The sequence below is a fragment of the Equus przewalskii genome, chromosome 31 (genome assembly GCF_037783145.1).
Source record: "Equus przewalskii isolate Varuska chromosome 31, EquPr2, whole genome shotgun sequence".
Taxonomy (NCBI): Eukaryota; Metazoa; Chordata; class Mammalia; order Perissodactyla; family Equidae; genus Equus; species Equus przewalskii.
Window position 1 is genome coordinate 356,232 of NC_091861.1, and position 25,878 is coordinate 382,109.

The following is a 25,878-nucleotide window of genomic DNA, read 5'->3' on the forward strand; positions in this document are numbered from 1 at the left end:
CCACCTCAGGCCGCCTTCATTCGTGTACGCGTAGGGCTCAAGTTCAGTCTAAGCACACGCGGACGCCTCGGAGGGGACCGTCGCGCAGGCCCCGCGGCCTCCCCGCCCCCGCGGCCGCCGGCGTTGTGCGTGCGTGCGGGGGCGCCGTGCGTGCCAGGGGCGGGCGCCGGCCGGAGCGCCGGGTCCCTGAGCGTCTCCGCGTCCGCGGCCTCTGGGTCGCCGCTGTTCTTCTGCGGTGCCGGGAAGAGACGGCGCTAATCACCCATTTATGTGTGACAGTTATTGTATTCTTAAATGCATAACTCTTGGAGACGTTGGACGGTTACAGAAAAAACACACACTGCGCTAATATATATTAGGAATAGAAAACAAGTCACCTTCCCAGCGATGTGTCGCCAGTTTGGGATGCTCTGACGCCCTGGCGCTGGCCGCGGAGCTCCTGCCCCGGACCGTCGTGTTGGGGCGGCGGTCCCCGCGGAGCGCGGGCGGCCCTTGAAGTAGCTCCTAGTTACGTTGTGAAGGAGGTGAACTGGAGGAGTAGCAGGTAAAACGCCATGTGCCGTCCTAGTTTGTTTTTACTGTGACTGAAAAATTGCTAGGGTAAGCTTAGTGGGGTCCTTTCATTTGTCTTTGCAAAGTATTTACATGTGTGTTATTTCTTGATGTTAAAAAATTGGAAATTTCACAAAAGTTGCATAATATTTACGTTTGATTTTTTGTTTTTGAGTTTCATAGTTTATTATAAAGTGGAAAGTAGAATTCTCTCACTTTCACTCCTTGTTTCTCCCTGTCTGAGGTAAACGCAGCCAACAGGTGATGTGTCTCGTTCCAAACTGGGCTCTTTTTCCTCAGGAAAACAGCGGGGGACCGTGGGGTGAACGCTGCGAGCGCCCGGGGGCCCCTGCCCGTCCACACGGGGGGCGCGTGGGGGTGGCCGCGCGCGTCTACACGGCTGCGCTATGTAATTTGCATTCGCTAATTTACTTTTTGCCGTTTAACACTATGTCTTAGAAATCTTTTCATGTAAGTCCCTGTAGTTTTACTCATTCATTTTAAAGACTGCTCAGCAATCCTTTAATCGTTTTCCTTCTGATTGATAATATAGAAGGTTTCAATTTTTTCACTAATCCAAAAAAATGCTTGAGTGAGCATCTTTCTGCATATATCCTTGCGCACATGTGCGAGGATTTCCGTGGTGTAGATTTCTGGAAGTGGCCCGATTCAAAGGGGTGTGCACTTTGAAACATTTAATACCCTGCTAAATTGTCCTCCTCAAATACTGCCAGTTTGCGTTCCCCGTTAACAGCGTTAGAGTGCCTGTTTCCTCACAACCTTTTAACGCTGCCTGGTGGCACGTTTTAAAATTTTTGCTTATCTGATAGGTGAAAAATCGTGTGTTACTGCTTTGCACTTTCCTGATTATTAGTATGGTTGAGCATTCTTTCAAATGTTTACTGGTCATTTTCTACGAATTCACTTTGTATAACTTTCGTGCATTAAAAAAGGTGGTTGGGTATGTGATTTTCTGATCAGTTTACAGCAGCTCTTTACAATTGTGGCTTTTAATTCTTATATTTGTAACATTTTCTTGTAGTTCCCTTATTTATTTTGTTTATGGAATCTTTCATTTCTCAGACTTAACTGTTTTTTTCATGGAACCCAATCTGTCAGTGTTTTCTTTCGTGGCTTTTGTTCTTGTGTCTTGCGTTAAGTAGGCCTTCTTGACTCCCATAATAAAAAGTATTCTCATAATTTTGAAAATAATCTTCATATGCTCCCTTTCTCAATAATTTTGATTATTTATCTCTTTTCCTATTTCTAAAAAAACCAACTTTTGATCTTATTGACCAAGTCTATTTTTTCTATTTCATTTTATATTTTACATTTTTTCTGTTTACCTGGTTTCTATTTTGTTGTCTTTTTTCTAGCGTTTTGAATTGACTACTTAGTTCGCTTATCCTCCATCTTTCTTGGTTTCTAATGAGTATATTGAAGGCTATGAAATTTCCTCTGGGAATCATTTTATGGTATATTACAGATTTTGACAGATTCTTACCATTCTTTTCTAAATTTTCTATAATTTCAGCCTTTATTTACAAGTAAATAAGTCTGGATATGCTTTTGGTATTAATTTTTAGTTTTTTTGTTTTTATTTTGCACTGTGGCTATATATTTCTACTTTTTGGAATTATTGATTTTTGTGCGTGTGTGGTACCTGAGATTTTGTACATGTTCCATAGGCATTCGAGCATTCTCTATATTAGCATAAAGTTAAGCTTATTAATTATAGTAGTATATTGTGTATATTATAAGTATATAAACGACATAATAGCATTAAATTAAGCTTGTTGATTGTTATTCATCCATCGTTTTGTATAGTAAGGGTTTTTTTCATTGCAAGCAACAGACTCGGAGTCTGATTAGCTTAAACCAGAAAGAAATTTATTGGGAACATGTGGAGAAACTCCTCGAATTGATAGAAAGTTGAAGAGCCAGGTCTTGAAAAGGACAGCATCAAGGACAGTTCCGGGGTCTCCATAAAGGAGTGGCTTTTCAGGATGACAGTGAAAGCAAGGAATCACGATTAGGGACCTATTCAGTCTTATTCCTGCTATGGTGCTTTGCTTTTCAACCATGCTGTCTGTTCTAAGACTCCCTGTTTGTCTCACGGTTGATGCAGGTGCCCTGAGTGAGGTGGTGGTTTAGCATAGTGGGTGGTGTGGGGCCAGGAAAACTTTTCTCCAGGGCTTCCTTCCCTCTTGGTGGCTGTAGACATCCTGGCACGCTGCCTGGAGCGTCTGCCCTCACTCTCCCCTGTGGGAGGGGCGCCCAGTCTCAGCAGTCCCCTCCTAGAGAGCTGTCATTATCTGCTGGTGGCAACTTCGGGGGAGGGAACTGGAGATACCATTTTAGGGGTTTGGTGGGGCTGTGCTGGCAAAACTCATTTTTTGAGGTTCTCTCTTAGGCTTGTGTGGGGTGTTTTTTAATTGGGTATATTGTATGGGTTTAATAATCAGTCTGATCCCAACTCCTGTGTATCATCCAGACATTCCTGACTGTCCTCGTCTGCTGTGGTGCATTCTCCTGTCTTCCTAGCAGAGGTATGGATTTATTTTTATTTTTATTTTTATATTCCTTCTGTCATTTCAATAGGTTTTGGAGGAAGAAGTGATAAAAAGTTGTGTTGTCAGCCCTCTATAACCGGAGCCTGAATTTTCCTCCTCTTTCCTGTTTGTGTCTGCACATCCACGCATGTGCAGGTGTCTACGCCTAAGGGTACTACAGAGCTTATGAAGAAGCCCAGCTGTTTCCTGACACACTTCTCTCCACTCTGGAGTTCCGCACTCCACAGGCAATGACTTTTATCTCTTTTGGCCCTTTCTTCTGGTAGTTTATCTTCATATTTCTAAAATGCTCATTTTTTTTCTTTCTTTCCTTCTTTCTTTTTTTTTTTTTGTGCTGAGGAAGATTGAGCTAACGTCTGTGCCAGTCTTCCCCTATTTTGTATGTGGGTCACTGCCACAGCATGGCCGCTGATGAGTGGTGTAGGTTCATGCCCAGGAACCGAACCCAGGCTGCCAAAGCAGAGTGCACCGAACTTAACCACTAGGCCATGGGCCCAGGCCTAAAATGCTCATTTTTCTATTTCTTGATTTTTCAGTTTTAGGCATTATTTATTGATAATGAAAATTTAACTGTATTTTCCATCCCTTCCCCTCCCCTCATCCTCTCAATATGGTTGTATCACATTTTAAGAAGTTAAACCAGCATTCAGTGTATGCTTTGTTATGACAGTGTAAATGTTCATAGCTGAGCCATGCAGAGTACTATGAGCCATTTCTTGTAAAACTTTTTATTTTTCCTGGAGTTAATAATTGCTTTATTTGTTTATTTGCTTGGTTTTGTTGGAGCTAGCTCTTATTGGTGTTTTTTTTCTTTAGCATGAGAGATTATCTGAATTTTAGCATATCATACTCATTTGCCTCATAGGACAAACGAGTATTATATGCTCTTTTCTTTTCCTTACTGGCTCTTGAGAGCCAATTGTGGGTATCTCTTGTCCGCCCTGTGTTCAGTGACTTCACCCTGGTAGCTTGAAATCGGCTATAGTGGAAGCATTTATGCCATGGAAATCAGCAAAGGCTACATACAAATCAGGGCTTCTTTCTTTTTTTTCTTCTCTTCAGAGATGTGGTTCACCAGTATACCACTGAATCATTAATTTTTCTCTCAAAATTCTCCCAGCAAGCTCTGAAACTCTCTGGAGTGTGGTCAGACACTACCATCCACCTGGCTGTTGCTTCTTTGAGGATGTCTGCCCTGGAGCTTTTCTCTTCTTGTCCAGTCTGTAATGGTTGCTTTCCAAGACTGATTCCCAACCATCAGCCTGGGCGTCTCATCGCCTCATGCCTGTGCTGGATCACCTGCTTCCTCAGTTTCTCGTCCTCCTCTTTCTTGGTTTATTCCCTCATCTTGGAGGAGTGTATCTTCCAGTGACTTCCTGGAAAAAAGTTGCATAGAAGGTAAATATTTTGAGATCATAATGCTCCAAAATATTTTCTCTCCTGTTAACTTTTATTGATATTTGGTTAAAATTGCATTTCTAGAATTATTCTCCGACCAGAATTATTATCCCTCCTGGAAATAGCAATCTCCTACATACTCATAATACTATTATCACACCTAAGAAAATAAGCAATAATTCTATAATTCATCTAGAATGTAGTGTATATTCAAATTTCCCCAGCTCAAAGAAGTTTTCCCAGTTTCCTTGCTTTTGTTTTTGCTTTCAAACAAGGATCCAACACTGCCTTTGGTTGTTAGTCTCTTTAGTCTCTCAGTCTAGGACAATCTCCTCACGTTATCTTTTCTTATGACATTGACTTTTTGGGAACTCTAAGACAGTTGTTTTGTAGAATGTCCCACATTCTGGATTGTCTCTTGGCGTCATTTACCTTATCTATCTACCATCCCCTTTATTTCCTATAAGCTGGAAGTTAGGTAAGTCTAAGGTTGGACTGTCTGATATGGTAGCCACTAGCTTCATGTGGCTATTGAGCACTTGAAATGTGGCTAATGCAAATGAGGGACTGAATTTTTAATTTAATTTAATTTGAGTTTAGATTTAAAAGTTCATACTCAGTTCTGTCATTGGAAAAATTATAAGTATATTTGGAACAACTTGGGTATGCAAATATACTTTTTCACCTGTAAATTTTATGAAATCTAAACAGAGATCAAGTATTTTCAAGGAAAATTTAGCATCCTAATTGAAATGTGCTTTAAAAAAATGTGCTTTAAGTGTAAAAACACACACTGAATTTTGAAGACTCAGTATAAAAAAAGTAAAATTAATTTTTTTATATTGATTACATGTTGAAATACTAATATTTTGGATATAGTGGTTTAAAGTATTATTAAATTAATATCACCTGTGGGTTTTTTGGTTTCGTTTTTACTTTTTTTTATGTGCCTACAAGAAAATTTAATATTACATATATGGCTCACATTATATTTCTATTGATATGTACTGGTGTAGCAGCCTGATTAAATTCAAGTTAAGCATTTTTGGCGAGAATACTTCTCGATGATGCTGTGTATTTGAAATTGCATTACATCAGAAGGCACGTATGTCAGACTGTCCCACTATTAGTGAGGCTAACTTTTGTCCCTCGGTTAAGATGGAGACTGCCAGAATTCCCCGTTGTAAAAATACACTTCCCTCTTTGCAATTAAAAATCCATGCAGATATCTGTTTACTGAAGAATATTCACCTAATATTTTTTGATGATCTTTGCCTTGAATCAATGATTACATTGGAGGTTGCCAAATGGTGAATTTGTTATTTTGTCAGTCTATCTATGTTTATTAGCTGGCATTGTTCTGTAAAGAAGAGCTCCTCACTCCTCCCCTTTTCATACATCTATGCCTGTGTCTATATATCAATATAATATTATTGATTGATTATGTGTTACAATTACAGTCATTCTTTTTGATGCTCAGAGCACTTCCTTTGTATATTCCCTGTCCCAGACCTGTAATCAACCGTTTCTTCAAAGACCTCTTGTTCCTTTTACTGGGGATTAAATTTGATTCTTAAAGCCATTTGAGATGAATCTTTTTTTATTTTTATTTTTATTTTATTTTATTTTATTTTTTTTAAGATTTTATTTTTTTCCTTTTTCTCCCCAAAGTCCCCCCGTACGTAGTTGTATGTTCTTCGTTGTGGGTCCTTCTCGTTGTGGCATGTGGGACGCTGCCTCAGTGTGGTTTGATGAGCAGTGCCATGTCAGCGCCCTGAATTCGAACCAACAAAACACTGGGCCCCCTGCCGCGGAGCGTGCGAACTTAACCACTCAGCCATGGGGCCAGCCCCGAGATGAATCTTTTTTTTAAATACAAGAAAAACATTGACACAGTTTTTTTCAAGATAGTTGCTAACGCTTTCTATGCACATGTTAATTGCCTCTATATTGCTGATCATAGAATTAAAGCATTACACCTCAAACTGTTATCTTCTTCAATGCATGTTAAAAGCCTTGGATAGCCTTAGGTTTCACATTTGCAAAATTGAGGTTAAAATACCTCTCTGAAAATGAGGACAAGAAATGGAAGGTGCAGAGTTCTGGGTTCATTCTTGTTACTGTGTGCTAGGAGCTCTACCTGTCCCTGGGGCCTTCTGCTCCCCCTCCATCATCATCGTCTCCCCTGGTTCCCATCTCTTTTTTTAAAAAAAATCTCAGTGATATTTTTATAACTCCTTGGCTTATTTTGGAAATAATCTTTCCTGATATATATCCTTATGAGTTTGAGATCAATTATGTCAGAGTGCACAGAAATTACCCATGTTCTCTTGTAAGTTTATTAAACACTGATGAAAGAATAGTTATTAACTTCTTATGGTATCAATATTTAACTGCTTTGATATAATTCCTTTTTCAACTTTTTAAATTATTTTTTCCTACCTAAGCCAGTATACATTTACATGTGGTTTTTGTGCGCATATGGTCACAAGATAAGCCAGCATACAATGTCCTGCTTTCTGGATATATTAAATTTTCAGAGGTAAAGTGGTTCAAATGGGAGCAAATAAGGTGATTTCCTTAGGAAATAAACTAGACAAATGAAATTTAATAAGTATTAAAGGTACTAAGGATTAATCCCATAAACCTTTCTCTCGTATCATTGTGACAGACAGGGTGCACTGCGGGTGTGTGAGTTAATACACTTCTAGTCTCGAATGTGAGCCCCTGTGGATGGGGCTGTCCTTCTTCGATAAAAGGCCTTGAGGTGAGGTGGTGAGAAGTGGTCAAGGTGTATAGAAGGCCTTTGTTCTTCATCAGGTTATCTAAGTAAATTACTGAAGAGCTGGAGGAGATTATTTGTCTCAGTGGGCTCAGATGTTGCCTGGGCCTTGGCATCTGTTTTACTTCATCGTGTTCTATTTTGTTGTCTGTTTTGTTTTGTGGAGGATCAGAATTTGCCACTCCAAAAATGTGTCTCTCTGGCATGATTATTATGAATAAAAGACTCAGAAAGAAACTTTGACTTTACCCCTAACTGCCTAAAAGAATTTCAGATAGGTCTGTCCCAGGACGGGCCATCACCATAGATAACTCTAGGTGTGATAGACTGGGAGGAACTTTGCTAGCCCCATTTTTTATCAAAGTTCTCTTATTGTCTACAGATGGCCCAGCAAACATTTGTTTGCCAAACATTTGCTTTTCTCTCTCCATGTGAATTGCCTTCCTCCCCTTTCATGTCCCAAACCACTCCCCCAACATCCTCCTCTGTCTGTAGCTGAAGATGGTATTCAAGGTGGTGGCTTTGGCCATTTTGGCCAGTTACTCAGTTTTCCTGGGTTTCTCCCATGTTTAAATGTTATTAAACTTTGATTTTCTCTTGTTAATCTCTTTCATGTCAATTTAATCCTTAGACCAGCCAGAAGGACCTAGAGGGCAGAAGAATAGTCCTTCCTCCCCTACAATCTGTCCCACTGTTTTTGTAATTGAGGCAACGTAGGAGGTTCAGCTGGTCTCAGAACACTTAATGTACTCCGTAAACTGTCTGAATCAAAGATTTTCATTTATTCTTCTGCCAGACATGACAACTGATTTCCATATATAATTATTATTATTTTTTTTTTTAAAGATTGGCACCTGAGCTAACATCTGTTGCTAATCTTTTTTTTTTCTTCTCCCCAAATCCCCCCAGTACATAGTTGTATATTCCAGTTGTGAGTGCCTCTGGTTGTGGCATGTGGGACACTGCCTCAGCATGGCCTGATGAGCAGGGCCACATCTGCGCTCAGGATCCAAACTGTCAAAACCCTGGACTGCCAAAGCGAAGTGCACAAACTTAACTGCTTGGCCACGAGGCTGGCCCCATATCTTTGCCTTTTTTCTTCAACATACATCTAATACAGTGCTGTTCTGTTTAGGTGATTGAGTACATCTAGAAATTCAAACAGTGGTACACTATCAGTACAACATGTATTGAGTGCCAGCTTTGAGCCTGGCAGTGTCTTAGGCATGAGGATGCAGCACTGAGCAATACAAACAAGGTCCTCACTTTCATGGGGCTTATCTGCTGATTTGGGTTGATGGACAATAAGCAAATTACTGTTTGTTTTTTTTTAAAGACTGACACCTGAGCTAACAACTGTTGCCAATCTTTTTTTTTTTTTCCTGCTTTTTCTCCCCAAATCCCCCCAGTACGTAGTTGTACATTTTTGCTGTGGATCCTACTAGTTGTGGCATGTGGGACACCACCTCAGCATGGCCTGATGAGTGGTGCCATGTCCCGGCAGAGGATCCAAACCAGCAAAACCCCAGCGAATCGGAGCGTGCAAACTTAACCACTCGGCCACGGGGCGGTCCCAGCAAATTACTCTAACTAAGATATGAGGGCTTGCATAGAATTAAAATGTGGTGGTAAATTACAGTGCCTCATGGCAACTTCTGATTGTGTGGTAGGAGAAGGCCACTCTGAGGAGGTGGCTTTGAAGGGACAGATAACAAGAAGGAGCCAGCCTTGGAAAATTGGTTGAAGGAAAAAAAAGGCAGAGAGAGGAAAAGCTGGTGCGGACGCCCCGTGTGGAAGTAAACTGGCTGTGTGGAAGAATAGAGGGGGGCCAGCGTCGTGAGAGCGAAGTGGATAAGGGGAGTGTGGAAAATGTAGGTGGAGAGGTGGGAAGGCCAGGACCTCAGGGCTGGACTGCAGGCAGGGAGTCTGGGTGCTGTTCTAAGTGTGATGAAAGCCATGGAAAGGCATTAGGAGCTAAGAGACGTGGTGAGATTTATATCTTGAAACGACTGTTCTGGCTGCTTTGTGGAGAGTGGATTACGGGTGGGGACCAGGGAATAAGGGGGTGCCGCGGAGCAGAGCGGAGGTTTTCCAGCTGTCTAGATTTCAGCAAGGAAAGCAGTCGAGCTTCTTAAGAAGTGCCTCCTCTGACAGAACCTCACTGGAATGGCTTTCTGGGAGAGGATGCCGTGGACCTACCCGCTTTCAAGCGGGTCTTCCTAAAATACCGCATGGGTGAGTTCTAGGATGTGGCAGGAGTTTCCTAGTTTGGGAGCCCTTTCTCACTCCCTTATCAAAAAATTAAAGCACAACCCCTTTTTAACTGTTCAATTCACCTTATACCATAGTCTCTTCTATAGTAAGTAATATAAGGAGAGTCCAGCTCATTACTTTAATAATGTATTTGCTTAGTGCTCTGTATTATTATTTTTCAATCATATTGTAAAATAACACTAAAATCTCATTTTTTAAAAAGAAGCTTACACTTTATTTAGAGCATAACTCTTATCCCCTCCTTCCCAACCTTAAAGACTGAACATTGTGCATATTTGAAAATGTAGGTGAGTTAAGCATATTTGAAAAACCAATAAAACAGAATGGGATAGTTGTTATAAGCAACAGAAGGGACATATTTTAGCAAATATTCATATTCCAGTGGTTGAACCTTATTGTTGAGGATAGTCCTAACAATAATATAATTATAAATTGGAAATAATTATAAATTGGAATAATGAAGATAAACCTTTGGGAAGATTATGCATTGGAAAAACATATTATTGGAAACTGCCAGTATAGTCTTCTAAAATCAGAGTAACAGGGAAATGTAAATTAAAAGATCAGTGGGATACTGTTTCACACCCCTCATTCTTATGTGCTGTTGGGGGGAACATACATCGATCCAATCACTTTGGAAAACAATTTGGCATGACCCAACAGAGGAGCAGTGTCCAGATGCTCAGTGAGTCCGCTCCTAAGCACACACCCTGTGTTATGTGCTGGCTCTTCCAGTCCACAAGATCGCTGTGGCTTGTCCACGTGGAGGTGAGCACAAAATGGAGAGCAAGTTTTGGGAAGGCTTCGTAGCAGTTTAACCTTGCTGAGACATCCAAGCATATGATTTTTCTATTTTACAAAATGTCAGGCTGTAACAGGTTGAAAATTTAAAAACCAAAACAGAACTGATTCATCATAGATAGTTTAAGAAGTACCGCTTCTTCTAGATCAATACTTCTGAAACTTGCTTTGTGCACACACATTTCCTGGGAGCCCTGTTAAAATGCAGATTCTCATTCAGTAAGTCTGGTGTGGGGCCCAGGATCCTGCATTTCTAGCAAGCTCCCAGGCGATGTTGACACTGCGTAAAGACACACCTCAAAATGATACATACCAAATTCAGGCAAGGATTTCCTCTCGTGGCAAAGGAGGGGTATGTGACTGGGGAGAGGTAACTAAGAGAATTCTGTTCTACTTTATACTTTATTACTGGCCAGGCCAGTGGTGTAGTAGTTAAGTTCACACACTCCACTTTGGTGGCCCGGGGTTTGCGGGTTCGGATCTTGGGCGCAAGACCTACACACTGGTCATCAGGCTATGCTGTGGCAGCATCCCACATATAAAATAGAGGAAGATTGGCACAGATGTTAGCTTGGCAACAGATGTTAGCTCAGGGCCAACCTTCCTCACCAATAAACAAACGAAACAAATACAAATATAGTTTATTACTTAAGCTAGGTGATAAACAGACAATTATTATAGGTTATGTTTTTCAAAGGTTTTAAGTATTTCACAGTCACAAAGTAAAGCAATTTATGCAGCATTATCCACAGATAACCAAGACTTGGAAACAACCTAACTGCCCATCAGTAGATGCATGGATAAAGAATATGCGGTATATATACACAATGGAATATTATTCAGCCATGAAAAAGATGAAATCTTGCCATTTGTAACAACATAGATGGACCTTGAGGGCATTATGGTAAGCGAAATAAGTCAGATGGAGAAAGACAAATACCTACTGTATGATTTCACTCATGTGGAAGATAAATAAACATCAACAAGCACAGATATAAAGAATAGATTGTTGGTTACCAGAGGTGAAGGGGGATGAGGGATGGTGAAACGGGTAGAAGGCACATATGTGTGGTGATGGATGGTAATTAGACTTTGGGTATGAACAGGTGTAGTCAACACAGAAATCAAAATATGATGTCCACCTGAAATAATGGTTTATAAATAATTATAAACCACTGTTACCTCAATAAAAGAAGGAAAAAAGCAATTTAAAGTCCTCCAATATAAGTTCACCCAATTTATTTATTTATTTATTTTTGTGAGAAAGACTGGCCCTGAGCTAACATCTGTGGCAATCTTCCTCTATTTTATGTGGAATGCCGCCACAGCATGGCTTGATGAGCAGTGCTAGGTCTGCGCCCAGGATCTGAACCTGTGAACCCTAGGCTGCTGAAATGGAGCATGCAAACTTAACAACTATACCACCAGGTTGGCCGAAAGTTTACCCAATTTAAAAGAATTCATTGGGCTGGCCCGGTGGCACAGCACTTAAGTTCGCACATTCCACTTCAGTGGCCCAGGGTTCGCTGGTTCAGATCCCAGATGTGGACATGGCACCACTTGGCAAGCCATGCTGTGGTAGGCGTCCCACATATAAAGAAGAGGAAGATGGGCACGGATGTTAGCTCAGGGCCAGTCTTCCTCAGGAAAAAGAGGATTGGCAGCAGATGTTAGCTCAGGGCTAATCTTCCTCAAAAGAAAAAAAGAATTCATGAAGTAAGTCTCACATATATTCTGTACTTTTTCAAGGTCTTGCAGAGTGAGGGCGTAGTGGAGAAGGAGAAGAGCTCCTTTAAATTGGGAAAAGAGATCTGCAAGAGGAAAAAAAGGTGGTTTTGAGAACTTTTGCTTTTTTTCGCCCTCAAATTTGATAGGGCCAGTTACAGTTAAACTCAGGTCCAGAGGTCCCAATCACCAAACCACCTGTTAGGAAATAATTCACATGCGGGGCCTTTAGTGAGCATGGTTGATCCAGCACCAGTTCTGTGCACGTGAGCTCACTGCCCTCGTACAGCCTCGCTGTCTCCAGCCAACATTGCTAGGCAGCCTCGTGGTGGTTCTTTTCTGCTTCCACTCTTACCTTCATGTGGTCTTTTTCCTGTGCAACAGCCAGAGTTATTCTTTCAAAACAAATAGAAAAGTCATTCACCTACTCCCAACCGCCAGTGGCTGGCTCATTACGGCATTTAGAGTGAAGTCCACAGTGCTTAGTGCGGCCTGCTTGGCCTCCATGAGCTGGCCTCTCACTGCTCAGATCCCACCTGCTGCTCTCCTCTCCTGGCCTACGCTCGGGCCCCACCAACCTCCATATTGGTAATGCAACACACAAGCTCATTCTTAGTTCAAGCCCTGGAATGCCCTTCCCCTGCCTGGATCTTCTCATGGCTCTCTCCTTCCCACCATTCAGATCCCTGCTCCAATGTACCTCCTTAAAGAGGCCTTCTCTGACCACCCTGTCTAAGGAAGCACTCCCCATTCCATTACTCCCTATCCCTTTAGCCCACTTTATTTTTCTTCTTAACCCAGATTGTCACTGGACATTGCAGTAGATATTGGTTTATTCTCTGCCCCACATATGCTTGACCATAAGCTCTTGGAGAGCAGGGACTCAACTATTTTAGCTTTTATTCTCTGCTTTATCTCCAGGGCCTAGAACAGTGCCTGGCACATAGTAGGTCGTCCATAACTATTTGTGGAATGAGTGAATCAGTGAATGAGCAAGCCAGGGAACTTTGACTGCCTGCTATGGCTGGGCTGACCACATTTAATCTACTAATTGGCAGTAACTCGGAAATAACCTTGACACATTTTATTACCGGTTTGGAAACCTATAAAGTACTTGATAAAACATGTTGGTCATTGATCATTCTTGGACATTATTAAGTTATTAAATATCCCTTTTTTCCAGCATACAGTTGAACAAGTTTGTGTTAATAAGCATAGTTTATACATTTTTAGGAAAGAAGAATTTTATTTTATTTATTTATTTTTTTAAAGATTTTTTTTCCTTTTTTTTTTTTTCTCTCCAAAGCCCCCAAGCCCCCCGGTACATACTTGTATGTTCTTTGTTGTGGGTCCTTCTAGTTGTGGCATGTGGGACGCTGCCTCAGCGTGGTTTGATGAGCAGTGCCACGTCCGCGTCCAGGATTCGAACCAAAAAACACTGGGCTGCCTGCAGCGGAGCCCGAGAACTTAACCACTCGGCCACGGGGCCAGCCCCAGGAAAGAAGAATTTTAATGCTCACTGTGTTCTAGGTACTTTGCATATATTATGATTTCCTTTCTTTCTTTATTTATTGAAAGATTGCCCCTAAGCTAACATCTGTTGCCAACCTTTTCTTTTTTCCTCTTCTGCCAAAAGCCCCACAGTATGTAGCTGTATATTCCAGTTGTAGGTCCTTCTGGTTGTGCCATGTGGGATGCTGCCTCAGCATGGCCTGATGAGTGGTTCCGTGTCCACGCCCAGGATCCAAACCAGCGAAACTCTGGGCCACTGAAGTGGAGCACACGAACTTAACCACTTGGCCACCGGGCTGGCCCCTGATTTCTTTTATTATTTCATTTCATTTTTTTCCCCAGCAACTCTATGAGATAGATGTTTTCATTTTGTAAAGAAAAACATCTGAGATTCAGCGAGGTTAAGTATTTGCTTAGAGTCACAAAGTTGGTTTTATAATCTATATAGTCCTTATAATCCATAATCTACGTAAAGTTGTCTGTTTGTGCTTATATGAGGTCATTAAATGGATCATTGAATGTTAGTGCTGGGAGGAAATTTAGGCTTCTTTTAATCCAGGCTTCTCACTTCACAGGCAAGAGAACTAGGGTTGACTAGGGTACTTGTCCACTCAGCTCCTTAACAGGAGAGCCAGTCCCAAAGCTCGTGGCACTCTGCCTCTTTCTGTTCCAAGTATATTTAGTCTTTCCTGCAGTTATTTGCAGATTCCATATTTGACAAGTCACCTCCTTGCTAAAATTTATTTGTAACCCCCAAATCAATAACCACTGCACTTTTATAATCATTTACAGCTATTCGCAGACTGGCAAAAATTTTGAGTTGTGCAGCGCACATGTTGCCAACAGGTTGATCAAGAAGGCGTGCTGCCATCTGTGTCAGCTCTAAAACTGTAAATAAGTATCCCTTTTGTGGTCTAATGCCTTTTTTTTGCATTTTTGTGCTTGTTATTGATGATTTCGCTGTGTAGAATGGCTCCCAAGCGTGATGCTGAAGCGCTGTCCACTGTCCCTGAGCGTGGAAGGGCATGCAGTGCTTTGTGGAGAACATAGATGTTAGATAAGCTTCATTCAGGCACGAGTTAACAGTACTGTGGCTGTGAGTTCAGTGTTAGTGTATCAACAATAGATATTAAATAAGGGGACTTTAAACAGAACGCATAAAATAAAGTTATGTCTTATTTGGTTGACAGAAATGTCACCAGAGGCTCACAGGAACATCGCCCTGTGTTTCCCCTGGGAAATGGCTAACTCAGTGTTGGCAGCAACTGTATAGAACTCAGCCATGGTGAGTAATGGGAACTGACTGTGTTTCTGTAACACGCTGTAGAGTTGCAGCTGGTGTCAGAGGCCAGTAGGAGGGAGGGACGTTAAAAAGAAAAAGGGAAGAAACACAGCGCAATCCCAAGAGTGCTGCTTAGCTGTAATTTAAGTGTTACAGTATTTTGTTGCTGGGAAAACCTTAGTTGAATCTCTGAAGCTTTAGTGTTCGCTCTCTTGGAATGAGGACACTGTGGAAATGTAAAACAGCTATTCTTACTGTCAGTTTCTGATTGCATGCTATAATTTTAGTATTCTTATTTTTGACCTTTTCTAAGCACAGCTGTACACTCTCGTTGTTAAAGTGGGAGATAATTGTAGCAAAGGTGGAAAGAGCACTCAATTTGGAGTCACAAATTCTGGGGATGAGTCAAAACTCTGATGCCTACTGGTTGTGTAACCTTAAGCAAATCTCTGAACATTTCTGCTCTCAGTTTTCTACTCTGTAAAAGTAGAGACAGTAGCCAATATTAGCTAACTCACACATCTCAGGTGTTCTAAGGACTTTTCAGTTAATCCTCACAACCCTGTGACGGAGACATCAATACCTCATTTTACAAAGGAGGAAACTGAGGCCCAGAGAGGTCAAGTGACTGGCTCAGGATCACGCAGCTAGAGAAAGCAGAGCTGGGGCTGTGAGCCCAAGATACTAGTCTTAACCACAGCCCCCAGCCACTTGGCGGCCCTCACTATCTGCAGTCCTAAATAACACTGAGGGGTGGCAGGAGTTAATAAACCCCAGTGCTAATAACATGTAAGATGTTACTTCTTTTTTTTCACTAGGGTTAACATTTTGAATGTTAGTATTTCAAAAAGGAGTTTTCCCTTAAGATCTGTGATTTTCAAAAAGTTTGTTGGAATCATTAAGTATGCTTTTATTCATCCAGGGGCCAAAATTTTTTTTTTTTTGTCAAGACTCGTTTCTGATTTTAAATTGAAAGTGCATGGAAAGGAGGATGTTAAGTGGCCACTTTCTTCACAGCAGCCCTTTGTGGAACTTACCTTTTGCGTTTAGAAGGGGATGTTTGTGTTTGGATTTGAGGGTGATTTCTCAAAGGCACAAGATGTTAAGTCATAACTTTGAGAACTGTTTCACTGGCAGCAGAATAAACTAATTACATTTGAAAAAAGGAAGACAGAAGGAGGAGGGTAAAAACATAGCAGCACGCTCTTAGGGAGCCCTTAAACTCTGTGCAAACTGTGAGTCCAGCCCTTGGAAACTCCATTCCTCCCTCAGGAAAAAAAAAGTTTGTCACTAAATTGAAACTGAAAATTTCTCTGGTTTCACTCACTCTCTCACTCATTGACTTACAGCTATTTTTTGATCATCTGCTATGTGCCTGGCACTCCTCTAGGCCCAGAAGATAACAGCAATGAGTAAGATGGACCAGGTTCCTCTCTCAGAAAGCTAACTTTTGAAGCCAGGTACCTGAGGGTTACTGTAAATATTCAATAAGAACATGGTTACCCTTTGACCTTGCTCATAACACAGACACAGATGAAAAGAAGTTAATCTTGTTAATTTGCTGTTTTCTTCTTTAACCTGAGGGGTGGTTCAAGGTTCACAAGGATTTATGAGCTTGTTTTGCAGAAGAAAAAGAGTGCCTTCAAGGAAGTTACAATCACCAGACAACCAGCCCCCAGCTGCGCTATTGCCCAGATGTCTGATTGCCCAAGGGCTTACCTGGAATGAAAGAAACATAGATTTCCCCTTTGTTTCTCTGAAATTCCTCCTGCCACGCCCCTTAGCTCTATAAAACTCCCTGCTTTCTTCTTTTGTGAAGGGGCATTTGAGAGACCCTATCCTCCCACCTTGTTTTGGCCAATTTGAATTAAACCTTTCTCTACCTCCCAGCACCATGTCTCAGTGATTGCCTTGCTGCACATGGGCACACGAACCTGAGATTAAGAGGGGAGACAACAAATGCAAGTAAAATAATTTGAGATGGTGGTGAGTGCTGTGGAAAGCCGCTGTCTCCAGGTGGCGTGCCCCAAGCTTTCGCTCTGGGGGAAGCAAGGTGCCACATTATACGCAGCCCTTTGGAGAGGCTCAAGTGGTAAGAGATTGTAACCAAGTCTTCAGTAAATGGAAGTCTGTCAACAACCACGTGAGCGAGCTTGGAGGCAGGCTCTCCAGCCTGTCGGCCTGAAGATGGCCACCGCAGTCATGAGACTTGAGGCCAGAGCCGCCTGGCTTAGCTGCTCCTGGATTCCCCTCACAAACGGTGACATAATAAATGCTTGTGGTTTTAAGCTGCTAAGTTTTAGGGTAATTTGTTCTGCAACAATATATAACTACTACAGTCCTAAACTCTCGTGTTCAGTTGTTTTTCTATTAGCAACGTTGGCCAACCTCCAACAACTAGATGAACCTGAACATTCTTCTTTTGTGAGCTCAGAACCAGGCTGCTAAATGTTACTGAAAGACCCCACAAAACAGGGCATACAGTTTTCATGCTCATCAATGTCATTTGGACCCTCAGCACTGCCCTGCAGTGTTTTCCTACTGAATTCTCTCCTTTTCAGTCGTTCTCCACTGTTTTTAAACCTTAGACCCATTCACCTCCACTCCCACTCTCAGTAGGTACCCTTGCCGTCTAGTTGAGAGGGAAAATAGAAGCCAGATGCCTCCTGCACCTTCACCCACATCTCCTTTTCTTCTCTACCAGAGGAAAAGCTATTCCCTCTTAAATCTAAGGTCAATTTCTTCATCTGGAACCTTAATTCCATCTCCTCCTACTCTCTCAGGCTCCTTCCTTATTCAACAGCTTCTCCTTGTCTGCTGGCCCAGCCCTATCAGAATATAAGTAGGCTCCCATCTCTCCAGTGTGAGAGAGAGACAGTCCTCCTCCACACCGTTGTCTCCTCTCCTTCTCCCGTCCACTGCTCAGTTTCTTCGTCAGGCTGGCTGTCCTCTGCACTGCACTCTTTATGGCTGAGCCTTCAGTTACTGCTGTTCCCATTCAGCCTGCCTTCTGCCTTCATGAAAACTCTATGCAGAGGTTACTCATGATCTCCTTGATGATAAGTCCAAAGGCTACATTTTATTATGGGAAAATGATAAAAAACTTTTTGTTATGGGTAATTCAAACGTGCATAAGTAGAAAGCACGGCACAGGGAGCCTGCCTGCTCAGTACCCGGCTTCCAGATTGATAGTTCTGGCCAGTCTTGCTCAGGTGCCCCACCCGCCCACTCTCTTGGCCTTCCCTTAGGGCTTTTCCCGTGGCCTTGATGCCACTGCACACGCTGTCCCACAAGCCCAGCCTCCCAACGCTGCACTCAGCGTCCACTTCCAGTGACTTCCAGGGTAGGCCTGGGGCCCCTCCTTTTTTCTGAACTCCAGGCTGTGCTACCAGCTCCCTACCTGACAGCTCTCCCTGGGTCTCGCAGAGGTAGCCAATTTGACAGACTTAAAACTGAGCTCATCATCTTTCCCACCAAATGTGCTGTTGTGTTCTTCCCTATTAAAAGGCACCACCCCACCCGCGTGCTCATCCAGAAACCAGGCATCATCCCTTTTCCCCGTCTATTTCCCCCACCCCTACCCTATAGCTAACCATCCACAAGCCCTATAGATTTGATCATCTAAATAAATCTAATGTCTACTCACTTTCCATCTTCCCTATCCATCAGAGTCACCATCCTCCTTTAGATGGTTTCCATAGTTACTATAGTTCCTAACTGGTTTTCTTGCTTCCAGCCCCCTCCCATCTGTCCCACCCTAAACCATTTCCCCCAAAGCAGCCAAAATCATAGAAATCATATCTTGTAATCCAACCACCTAAAGCCTTTCAGTGGTTCTTCATTGTTTTTAGGATAAAGACTGAAAGCCTTACAAGGCCCTGGGTGCCTCAGCACCTGACCCTTGCTTCTCCAGTCACATCCAGTACCACTTCCCTCCTCGTGCTCTGTTATTGCCAAGATTTTAGAAGTATTTTCATTGGTTTATTGAAAAAGCTGGACTTAGTAGGTAAGCGTAAGAGAAATTTTAATTGTTAAACTTACTCTGTGGACTCATTTTGTCTGTCTCTTGGATAAAATTATGGATATGTCCCATAATTATTTTTGGTTTCTATATCTGTCATATGAATAGGCTCATTTCAGAAACTTTTTTTTCCTTCTTCTCCTCAAAGCCCCCAAGTACATAGTTGTATATTCCAGTTGCAGGTCCTTCTGGTTTAGGCATGTGGGACACCGCCTCAGCATGGCCTGACGAGCAAGCGGTGCCATGTCTGTACCCAGGATCCCAACCAGTGAAACCCTGGGCCACGGTAGCGGAGCACATGAACTTAACCACTTGGCCACAGGGCTGGCCCTACATTTCAGAAATGTTTAAAGTCCCATTAAGAATTATATTGAAATTCCAAACTTACTTAAATTCTAAATTTTCTCCCTTCCCGAGCTTGGGCCTACTTAAGGCTGGGAAACCAGTAGCAGTTTCTGACCCCTCTGGGGTGGGGTCAAGGGGAGAGTGGAATGGGGGAAAGAGCAGTGTGTTCCACGGCTGGAGGGTATAACCTGGCAACAGATGTCTGTGGAGGTGCTGGGCACGGGGGGGGGCCCTTCTGACCCCACCTCTAGGCCGTCTCACCTCCAGGTGGTGCTCTTAGGTGAGTCCTCAGATGACTCCAGGGAGCACTGCATCCTGGGCTCACGGATGGTCCATGGAAACATTTCCCATTGCCCTGCCATCAGGGGAAGAACGCTCCTTCCCAGCTGCTCCTCCTCACTCTGCCCACGGGCAGGGCGCTTCTGCATGGCCTCTCACCTTCCATTGCCCACGTTCATCTCCCCCCAACTCTAAGTTCTCTCAGGGGCCTTTGGGGCCCCTCTCACAGGCTTGAATGAGAAGGAAGGACCCTCCCCCCGCCCCCTCTGGTGGAATGGGGAGGGGGGACAGTACAGCTCCAAAGAAGGTCTCTTGATCTTTCACAAGGTTAGAAGAGGGTGCTCATCTAATGCTGGTGGAACTGGCTTGGATTTACCCCTTTACAAGTCTGGTGTGGGCAGTCTTGTCTCGCCAGATAGTTCTCAGTTAAATTGGGGAGCTTGGTATCTGTTCACTATTTGGCCTTTGGGGGCCTTGCTGAAACTCTTGACAAAAGAAAGGGTTACATTTAACATCTGGATACAAGAATTGATATTTTGTTTACAAATTCTTTGAAACTTTTCCAGTCCAAGTTACTGCATCAGTTTATAAGTAATAAAGATAGTCTGCTAAAATGAAATATAATTATTCAAAACTTACTGGAAATAAAAAAAAATTTAGTCTGGCCTTGATTTCAATGTAATTTACACCAGTGGCATAAATGTAAATTCTAGATAAAATTTAAAATTTTTTTTATTTTGGGGGCCAGCCCGGTGGCGCAGCAGTTAAGTGCACACATTCTGCTTCAGCAGCCCGGTGTTCGCCGGTTCAGATCCCGGCTGCAGACATGGCACTGCTTGGCAAGCCATGCTGTGGTAGATGTCCCACATATAAAGTAGAGGAAGATGGGCACGGATGTGAGCTCAGGGCCAGGCTTCCTCAGCAAAAAGAGGAGGATTGGCAGCAGATGTTAGCTCAGAGCTAATCTTCCTCAAAGAAAAAAAAATTTTTTTTATTTTGGAAGATTTCAAATATACCCCAAAATGGAATGACATAATGAGCTCTCAAGTATCCTTCATCTAATTTCAATACAGCATTGTGACTATAGCTAATAATACTGTATTGTATATTCAAAAATTGCAAAGAGAGATCTTAAAATTTCTCATCACAAGAAAACAAAATTTTGTAACTATGTATGATAGTATGTGTTAACTAGATTTACTGTGGTGATCATTTTGCAATACACAAATATCAAATCATTATGGTGTAAACTTGAAACTAATATAATGTTATGTCAATTATATCTCAATAAAAAAATCAACCTTTGACCCATCTTATTTCATTTATATCACTCCCCCCCTTTTTTTTTTTGCTGGAATATTTTAAAGCAAATCACAGACGTATTATTTTTACCATGAATACTTCAGTGGCTGTCTCTGAAAGATAAGGGCATTAAATAGATATATATATAACTTCAGTGGTATTATTATATGTCATAAAATTACCAGTAATATCAACTAGAGCCCTGTCCATATTCGCATTTCCCTGAGTGTCTCAAAAATGTCTTTTTACAGTTGATTTGTTCAAGTCAGGACCCAAATAAGGTTCAGAGACTGCGTTTGGTTGCTATCATCTCTTTTAAGTCTATTTCAATCACCCTCTTACCTGCTTTTTTTTTTCCCATGATATTTATTTGTTGAAGAACACAGGTCATTTGCCTGTAGAATTCCCCCTATGTTGGGTTTGGCTGATTGGTTTCTGTTGTGTCATTTAACTTGTTCCTGTACCCTCCTATTTCCTGTCAACGGGTAGGTAGTGCTGTAGGCTTGATTAGGTTCAGGTTTGCTGCCAAGAATACTTCATAGTGGTGCCGTGTACTTCCTCTTTCCCTTTCAAAGACTGGTCACGTGGTTGAAGTGGTGTCAGATTGATCCTCCGTTTTAGTTTCCCATCAACCTTCCAGCTGATGATTTTAGTAGCTGTTGATAATTGTGGCCTACATATATTATTCATTCCTTCTGTATTTATTAACTGGACTTCTTTTTTAAAGAAGAGCTTTCCTTTATCAACTATTGATTACTTTGAAATACAGGCCGAATAGGAGGACAGGATAAATGTTTGACTCTTCGTTCATTTACCAATTTTCAGAAACATGTTGGTACCGTAGTCACCTACAAAGACAAGCAGTGACTTTTCTCAGGAGGGTGGAGAGACCTCTGATTGATAGATCTCAGAAGTCTGTGATGGTTTCCTTACCTTCTGACACAAAAGATGTCCCTGGAACAACATCTTGTACATTTTCTGCCAGGGACCTGTACTCAACCATTTCTCCAAAGAGCCCTGTTTGTTTGGTTGGGTTTTTTTCCAGTGAGTATAGTATTTTAAAACCAAGAACTGGTCGTTAGGTGACCTCACTGTTCAAGGGGTACCATTGCTTCTAGGCTTTTTCAGTGGGCAGAGATGGAAAGAAAAATTTTGTTAAATCATGAATTCACATTGATATTCAATTTAGGACACTGACAGTCTGGGCACTAGGGATGCTTGTTGCTATCAGGTGTCATCGCTTCTTGGCCTTCTCAGTAGACTGTCACTGTTTACTAAATAATAGTACATATTAATGGGTTACAGGATTTTTACTTAACTTTTCTTGATTTTATACTCCTGTCTCTTTCCACTAGGTGTGCAGTCAACACTGTTTTAGTCTTTCTCTGTGAGGATGTGCCACCAACTTGATATGCAGTTAGATTCATTTCAGTTGCTCAAGCATTCTGATATTTTAAGAATTTCTCTCCCCTTTGTTAATTTTATAATAAAAATATTTCCAGGAGATCTGTTTGAATGAATACCTCGAGTGCATGCATCCAGGAGAGAAGAGGCTCCTCCTTCCGCCCTGTTCTCGCCTCTGGCCAGTGACCTGCTGTGAGCTCCACGTCACCCTCTGCGTGCTGGGCGCCACGCCAGGGCCTTTGCAGACACCTTCTTGTGTAACCATCTCTACTGCCAAACGACAGAGATATTTTTATTACTGTTTTGCAGATGAAGCAGTTGATTCTCGAAGAGGTCAAGTAACTGCCCAAGTCACACAGTTAGTAAGTAGAAAGTCCAGAATTCAATCACAAGTCGTCTTGTCTAAAACCTATATTCTTTTCCATTCTGCCATGTTACCTGTCAGTAACAACTCTGTATCATGTGTGGTATTTAAGTCTAGAACTTTGTTCCACCCTGGTTCAGAACAGGCTTAGCATTCTTACTTTCTGCTGCGTAAGGCGACCTCTGGCAGGCTGCTTGCAGCTCTCTTGGTGACAGCCCATTGGCGGGAGAATGAGAAGGAAAGAATTACTGCTCATGCGCCCACTTGAGTGAATCTCAGGAATAGAAGGTTGAGTGGAAAAAGCCAGACATAAAAGTGCTGTAGGTTACCATTTATATAAAGTTCAAAAACAAAGTAAATCTCTGGAGTAGAAGCTGGGGGCGGGGCCGGTGGAGGGGGCCGCCGGCAGTGCTGGGAGCCGGCTGGTCTAGGTTTTGATTTGGGCTCTGGTTACAGGGGAGTGTTTGCTTTGTAAGCAATCAATATTAGGTTAATATTATTATCCTTATCGTCCTTATTTGATGGAAAAGGAAACCAAGGCTTAGAGAGGTTAAATGATTTGCCCAAGGTCACATAAAAGTGGCTGAACTGGGATTCTAACTTGTTCTCTCCAAGGCTCATCTGCTTCACCAGTGCGCCTGCATCGCAGGAGGGCCCTGGAGAGGGGCCTGGTGCCTGAGGGGCCTCGGGGCTTGAGGTTGGCAGGGCAGGAGGAAGCCTAGATGTTGGGGGCATTGTGGGGCACTTAACCCAGGGGCAAGCCCAGAGCAAAGTGTGTTCCTGAGGCTCCTGGGAATGTAGAATGTAGAATGAGAGATCCTGGATTTGGCTCTAGGGGTGGGTCCCTAGGGTCCCTAGAGAGCACTAGGGTTTAGGGACAAGCCAGGGTGTCCACTGGAGTGGGAATTCTTTAGCCCGGTCATCCTCTCCACTTCCTCACTATCAATCAGCATCCCACCTCTCCTCCACGAGACACATCATCACAACAGGAAGGACATGGGACCCCAGGGTGTCCCTGATGTACCAATGTGTGAAATCTCAAAAAGTAAACAGAAGGAGTAATTCTAATCTACTGTAACAAACGGATACACATATATACCCGTGGACATTGTATCACCCTTTGGGATGGCCAGAGAGGTATGGCAGAAGGACACAACAGTTAGTGTTCAAGGTTAAGATTTGCTGTTGTACTATTTCTAACTTGTAGAAAAATTCTAAACCTGAAAGCATCTTTTTTTTCAGCCTGTGAACAATTGATAAGCTTTCTTTTTTTAAAGATTGGCACCTGAGCTAACATGTGTTGCCAATCTTCTTCTCCTCCCCCTCCCCCTCCTTCTTCCCAAAGCCCCCCAGTACACAGTTGTATATTCTAGTTGTGAGTGCCTCTGGTTGAACTATGTGGGCTGCAGCCTCAGCATGGCCTGATGAGCGGTGCCATGTCCGCGCCCAGGAGCCAGACTCACAAAACCCTGAAGCTGAGTGCGCACAGGCCAGCCCCTGATAAGCGTTTTATTTCCTTAGCAATCCAGAGCATCTGGGGCCCATGATTTGTTACCAGAAAGTGGTCGTATCACCTTCTCCCCTTTGAGCAAGACCAAGCAGTGGTAATTACCCGAGTAATTATCGTTACATTATTAACTAAAGATAAGGGTAAAAACAGTGACTCCGGGAGAGCCCCCTTGGGAGAGCCCCCTTGCTCGCCTGAGATGAAGGCCTGTCAAGCTGAGCCTGAGCTCAGATCAATAACAGGCTGTGAATAGCAGGCCTTTCCACACTGCATGTAAGGGAAGACGCTTCCTGGGTCAGCGGCCACGTGGCCCGGCCCTCGCTCTAAAGCTTTGGCCCCGCAGAGACCCTCTCCCTTTCCTCCCTCCACGGCCGGCCACCTGCTGTGTCGCTCTCTCCTTCCAGGGCTGGGCGACACATTTGAGGGGGGCTCTGAATGGCCCTCCGGTGTTCCTCCCCCGGCACCAGCAGGTGCTCTGTCAACTCTTATTAGAAGACCACTTCGAAAATTTGTCACCTTTCATTCTCCATATTCTAGGTCCTACTGTTTTGTTATGATGGCTTATAAGGTTTTATTAGAATAACTTTAAATAAATTAAAACTTATTTTAAAGGAGGAGGAAGCTCCAGTATCTTAAGTATGTGCACTGTATTTACATGTTGGATCTAACTTTCCAAGTGAAATCTGTCAGCACTGATACTCATTTATGCAGATCATGATCAAAGGACAATGAATAACGGCTCGCTTTTTCCTGACAACGGCATTACACGCACATTTAAAATCCCCTTTTATCAGCGCAGGCTGAGATGTTGTAGGCAACAAATAGCGCACCCTAGTGGCCAACCCGAGTAATTATCGTTACATTATTAACTAAAGATAAGGGTAAAAACAGTTAAAAACCCCACTGTATGGGGCCGGCCCGGTGGTGCAGCGGTTAAAGTGCTCACGTTCCGCTTCTGCGGTCTGGGGTTCGCTGGCCCAGATCCTGGGTGTGGACATGGCACCGCGTGGCAAACCATGCTGTGGTAGGTGTCCTACATATAACGTAGAGGAAGATGGGCAGGGATGTTAGCTCAGGGCCAGGCTTCCTCAGCAAAAAGAGGAGGATTGGCAGCAGATGTTAGCTCAGGGCTAATGTTCCTCAAAAAAAAAAAAGAAAAGAAAAAACCCCACTTTGTATTTGCGTTACTGTGCGAAGATTCCACAAATTTCTGCCATCTAATTTCTTAAAACTTCTTGTCGGAAAACAAAACAGATACATAAAATCACAGAAAACGAATGTACAGCTTAATGAATCATTATAAGGCATATATTAACATAATTTAATATTGCTACAATATTAATATTTAATGTGTTAATATTTAGTTATAAGACATATATTAATTAATCATTATAACACCCTTACAACTACCACCAAGGTCAAGAAATAGAATTTTGGCAGCCACTAAGAAGATGGTCCGCATACCCTATCTTTGGCAAGTGGATGCCTCTTCCAGTTGGCTCCTGAATCTTTTTTACAAGACCTAGTGGTCTTTCATAGCTTCACTGACATCTGATATGAGAAAATGATACAACAAGGGTCAATGTGTACATTTCCTGCCCCAAACCAGGAATCAGCTATTTCATCAAGAATCCTTGGTTTCCTTTAGTGGGAAATGGCATTTCAAAATAATAATTGGTACTAAAGATGCTCATTGCTACTATGTTGGTCATTGTTTGGTTTCTGGGCCTTTTCAGTGGAGATTATATATAATAATA

General features: G+C 42.5%; 1 long non-coding RNA gene across 2 annotated transcripts; it reads left to right on the plus strand.

Moving 5' to 3' along the window:
* The first annotated feature begins 125 nt into the window (after nt 1–125).
* Nucleotides 126–22,448, plus strand: LOC139080618 (uncharacterized). Of its 2 annotated transcripts, none has more exons than XR_011535249.1 (5): nt 126–544; nt 3,047–3,101; nt 4,246–4,523; nt 14,808–14,902; nt 22,349–22,448. It is a non-coding gene; the product is annotated as an uncharacterized lncRNA (long non-coding RNA). The 2 variants fall into 2 exon arrangements; XR_011535250.1 differs by lacking the exon at nt 22,349–22,448 and adding an exon at nt 16,249–17,187.
* Nucleotides 22,449–25,878: the final 3,430 nt, after the last annotated feature.